The following is a 6,000-nucleotide window of genomic DNA, read 5'->3' on the forward strand; positions in this document are numbered from 1 at the left end:
AAAAACAATTAAATGAAGTGGAGATAGGCAACCTTCCAGAAAAAGAATTCAGAATAATGATAGTAAAGATGATCCAGGACCTCAGAAGAAGAATGGAGGCAAAGATCGAGAAGGTGCAAGACACGTTTAACAAAGACCTAGAAGAATTAAAGAACAAACAAACAGAGACGAACAATACAATAACTGAAATGAAAACTACACTAGAAGGAATCAATAGCAGAATAACTGAGGCAGAAAAACGGATAAGTGACCTGGAAGACAGAATGATGGAATTCACTGCCACGGAACAGAATAAATAAAAAAGAATGAAAAGAACTGAAGACAGCCTAAGAGACCTCTGGGACAACATTAAACGCCAACAACATTCGCATTATAGGGGTCCCAGAAGGAGAAGAGAGAGAGAAAGGACCAGAGAAAATATTTGAAGAGATTATGGTCGAAAACTTCCCTAACATGGGAAAGGAAATAGCCATCGAAGTCCAGGAAGCACAGAGAGTCCCATACAGGATAGACTCAAGGAGAAACACGCCAAGACACATAGTAATCAAACTGGCAAAAATTAAAGACAAAGAAAAATTATTGAAAACAGCAAGAGAAAAATGACAAATAACATACAAGGGAACTCCCATAAGGTTAACAGCTGATTTCTCAGCAGAAACTCTGCAAGCCAGAAGGGAGTGGCATGATATACTTAAAGTGATGAAAGGGAAGAACCTACAACCAAGATTACTCTACCCAGCAAGGATCTCATTCAGATTCGATGGAGAAATCAAAAGCTTCACAGACAAGCAAAAGGTAAGAGAATTCAGTACCACCAAGCCAGCTCTACAACAAATGCTAAAGGAACTTCTCTAGGCAGGAAACACAAGAGAAGAAAAGGTCCTACAAAAACAAACCCAAAACAATTAAGAAAATGGTCATAGGAACATACATATCGATAATTACCTTGAACGTGAATGGATTAAATGTTCCAACCAAAAGACACAGGCTTGCTGAATGGATACAAAAACAAGGCCCATCTGTATGCTGTCTACAAGAGACCCACTTCAGACCTAGGGACACGTACAGACTGAAAGTGAGGGGGTGGAAAAAGATATTCCATGCAAATGGAAATCAAAAGAAAGCTGGAGTAGCAATCCTCATATCAGATAAAATAGACTTTAAAATAAAGAATGTTAAAAGAGACAAGGAAGGACACTACATAATGATCAAGGGATCAATCCAAGAAAAAGATATAACAATTATAAATATATATGCACCCAACATAGGAGCACCTCAATACATAAGGCAACTGCTAAGAGCTATAAAAGAGGAAATCGACAGTAAGACAATAATAGTGGGGGACTTTAACACCTCACTTACACCAATGGACAGATCATCCAAAATGAAAATAAGGAAACGGAAGCTTTAAATGACACAATAGACCAGATAGATTTCATTGATATTTATAGGATATTCCATCCATAAACAGCAGATTACACTTTCTTCTCAAGTGCGCATGGAACATTCTCCAGGACAGATCACATCTTGTATCACAAATCAAGCCACAGTAAATTTAAGAAAATTGAAATCACATCAAGCATCTTTTCTGACCACAATGCTATGAGATTAGAAATGAATTACAGGACTTCCCTGGTGGCGCAGTGGTTGAGAATCTGCCTGCCAATGCAGGGGATGCGGGTTCGAGCCCTGGTCTGGGAAGATCCCACATGCTGCGGAGCAACTAGGCCCGTGAGCCACAACTACTGAGCCTGCGCGTCTGGAGCCTGTGCTCCCAACAAGAGAGGCCACGATAGTGAGAGGCCCGCACGCCGCGATGAAGAGTGGCCACCGCTTGCTGCAACTAGAGAAAGCCCTTGTACAGAAACGAAGACCCAACACAGCCAAAAATAAAAATTAAAAAAAAAAAAAGAAATACAGGGAAAAAAATGTAAAAAACACAAACACATGGAGACTAAACAATGCGTTACTAAATAACCAAGAGATCACTGAAGAAATCAAAGAGGCAATCAAAAAATACCTAGAGACAAATGACAATGAAAACACGATGATCCAAAACCTATGGGATGCAGCAAAAGCAGTTCTAAGAGGGAGGTTTATAGCTGTACAAGTCTACCTCAAGAAACAAGAAAAATCTCAAACAATCTAACCTTACACCTAAAGGAACTAGAGAAAGAAGAACAAACAAAACCCAAAGTTAGCAGAAGGAAAGAAATCATAAAGATCAGAGCAGAAATAAATGAAATAGAAACAAAGAAAACAGTAGCAAAGATCAATAAAACTAAAAGCCGGTTCTTTGAGAAGATAAACAAAATTGATAAACCATTAGCCAGACTCATCAAGAAAAAGAAGGAGAGGACTCAAATCAACAAAATTAGAAATGAAAAAGGAGAAGTTACAACAGACACCGCGGAAATAGAAAGCATCCTAAGAGAGTACTACAAGCAACTCTATGCCAATAAAATGCACAACCTGGAAGAGATGGACAAATTCTTAGAAAGGTATAACCTTCCAAGACTGAACCAGGAAGAAATAGAAAATATGAACAAACCTATCACAAGCAATGAAATTGAAACTGTGATTAAAAATCTTCCAACAAACTAAAGCCCTGAACCAGATGGCATCACAGGTGAATTCTGGCAAACATTTAGAGAAGAGCTAACACCCAAACTTCTCAAACTCTTCAAAAAAATTGCAGGGGAAGGAACACTCCCAAACTGATTCTATGAGGCCACCATCACCCTGATACCAAAACCAGACAAAGATACTACAAAGAGGGCTTCCCTGGTGGTGCAGTGGTTGAGAATCTGCCTGCCAATGCAGGGAACATGGGTTCGAGCCCTGGTCTGGGAAGGTCCCACATGCCGAAATGTAAGACCGGACACTATTAAACTCTTAGAGGAAAACATAGGAAGAACACTCTTTGACATAAATCACAGAAAGATCTTTTTTGATCCACCTCCTAGAGTAATGGAAAGAAAAACAAAAATAAACAAATGGGACCTAATGAAACTTCAAAGCTTTTGCACAGCAAAGGAAACTGTAAACAAGACGAAAAGACAACCCTCAGAATGGGAGAAGTTATTTGCAAATGAATCAGTGGACAAAGGATTAATCTCCAAAATATATAAACAGCTCATGAAGCTCAGTATTAAAAAAACAAACAACCCAATCCAAAAATGGGCAGAAGACCTAAATAGTCATTTCGGCAAAGAAGACATACAGATGGCCAGGAAGCACATGAAAAGCTGCTCAACATCACTAATTATTAGAGAAATGCAAATCAAAACTACAATGAGATATCACCTCACACCAGTTAGAATGGGCATCATCAGAAAATCTGCAAACAACAAATGCTGGAGAGGGTGTGGAGAAAAGGGAACCCTCTTGCACTATTGGTGGGAATGTAAATTGATACAGCCACTATGGAGAACAGTATGGAGGTTCCTTAAAAAAACTAAAAATAGAATTACCATGTGACCCAGCAATCCCACTATTGGGCATATACCCAGAGAAAACCATAATTCAAAAAGACACATGCACCCCAATGTTCATTGCAGCACTATTTACAGTAGCCAGGACGTGGAAGCAACTGAAATGCCCATCGACAGAAGAACGGATAAAGAAGTTGTGGTACATATATATAATGGAAAATTACTCAGCCATAAAAAGGAACGAAACTGGTTCATTTGTAGAGACGTGGATGGATCTAGAGACTGTCATACAGAGTGAAGTAAGTCAGATAGAGAGAAACAAATATCGTATATTAACGCATATATGTGGAACCTAGAAAAATGGTATAGAGGAACCAGTTTGCAGGGCAGAAATTGAGACACAGATGTAGAAAACAAATGAATGGACACCAAAGGGGGAAAGCGGCGGCGGGTTGGGGGTGGTGGTGTGATGAATTGGGCGATTGGGATTGACATGTATACACTGATGTGTATAAAACTGATGACTAATAAGGACCTGCTGTATAAAAAAATAAAATTAAATTAAAAAATTAAAAAAAAAATAGATAATATCAAATGTTAGTGACAATGTTGAGCTGTTGGAATATATTGTTGGTGGGAGAGTAAATTGTTATTATGACTTTGAAAAATAATTTAGCAGTGCCCTATAAAATTCCACATACCCGAGGCCCACCAATTCCATTCCTAAGTATATGCTTCATATATTCTCTATCCTTGTATATATGCACCAGAAGAAATAATCAAGAAAGTTTATAAAAGAATAGTTTGTAACTGAAAAAACAGTGAATAATCCAAATAACTATCAACATTAGAAGAGGTAAATAACTTGTGATATATTAATTCAACAAACTATCCCACAGCACAGCCAAAATTATTATATTATAGCTACATTAAACAACATGGATGAACCACAAGATCTGAATTGAGTTAAAAAATAATTGAAGAATATATAATATCATTTTATTAACATATATTCGAAACGCAACGGTATTTTTAGGGATATAAACATATACAGCTAAAGAAAAGCAAAGAAACTCAATACAGTGGCCATTCTGAGGATGTAAAGAAGATGGGGAAAGGATTGAGTACACAGAGAACCTCAGGATAATGATAATAATCTTTTAATTAAACTGAGTGTTGTGCCCACAGGCGATCACCGTATCTTTATTCTTTACACTTTATATATATTTTATAAGTAATCTTTTACAACTACTAAATATTTAATTTAAAAATCATTTAATGAGAATGAGACAAAATTGTTTAATATGTGTTTAAAATAGGTATTGTTTTGGTTAAATAACAAAACTCCAAACAAAATTTAAAAAGAGATGAAACAAAACACAGTATTACTTTAGATTCCTGACATTAGCCACTGTCATTACCTATTTGTCATCTGTGGTGTGATTAAGGTGAGGACTTAGGCTTTGCATCTTAATTTTGGCATATACTACATTTAAAAAAATCTGATAAGAGCTGTATCATTTTGACTCTCACAGAAGCCAGGTTCTTAGCCAAGTTTTTAGTATGCATTTTCTTGGAGGTATGTGTTCATGTGTGTGTACATGTTTGTGTGTGTGCGTGCGTGCACAGCAAGACACTAAATCCAGGTCAGTACTTCATGCATTTGACACCCTTTTTCTTTTCAGGAGCTATGACGTATGTCTGATGAATCTGGTTGTAGGATGATATATCACTATTATTCCATTGTGAATTGCCCATCACAAGGGAAGTCAAGCTCAGGCTTCAAAAAAGAGTTGTGGGAATTAGAAAGTATTAAAGTCAACTCACACAGGTTTCATCTTCCTGTGTTACACGTCAGATGCCCAAGGTCCACGTCAGTCATTCAACACCCCACGTCTAGCCACAGCTGCAGGTTTCACCAATGCTCAGATCTTTAACCACCATAATGTTGACTCCACCTAACATAAGTTCTGCAAAATATGTTTTCACTGGCAGATATGTTTGGGAAGTATATCGCCAAAGGTAATAGGTTTCTTTACTGAAGAACATTTTAGAGGATGTAAAACCTCTAAACTGTTTTTTGATTCTCCTCTAAATCGGAGACATTGCACACATTGTTCCTCAAATTCATTTGATTATGATGCTTTTTTTCCTTTGGAGGATCATCTCATGGGATTAGTGATTTGTATAATAGACTTTGAGAAATGTTGCTAAAATGTATTCTATTCTATGCTCTACCCTTTCCGAAAAAGGTATAGTAATTAGAGAATTTAGGCTATATAAATAGATTGTTAGAATGCATTATGGGGTGGCAGAATGGGCAAAGAAGCAAACTGAAGTGAAATTGAGTGTATATATATATATGTATGTATATGTGTATATACACTCTATAAAAATATTAGAAAAAAAGGTATTTTATAAAAGCATACTTTTTATCTTTTGATCTCCCAAGGTGTTATTAAAGGTTCCCTTTGTCCTTAATATTTCCTTTTCGTTCTGTTGTACCTTTCTTTCCCCCTGATCTAGACCCTATAATATTAATATGGTCTCTAGAGTTAAACAAAAA

The sequence above is a fragment of the Balaenoptera ricei genome, chromosome 3, assembly GCF_028023285.1.
Source record: "Balaenoptera ricei isolate mBalRic1 chromosome 3, mBalRic1.hap2, whole genome shotgun sequence".
Taxonomy (NCBI): domain Eukaryota; kingdom Metazoa; phylum Chordata; class Mammalia; order Artiodactyla; family Balaenopteridae; genus Balaenoptera; species Balaenoptera ricei.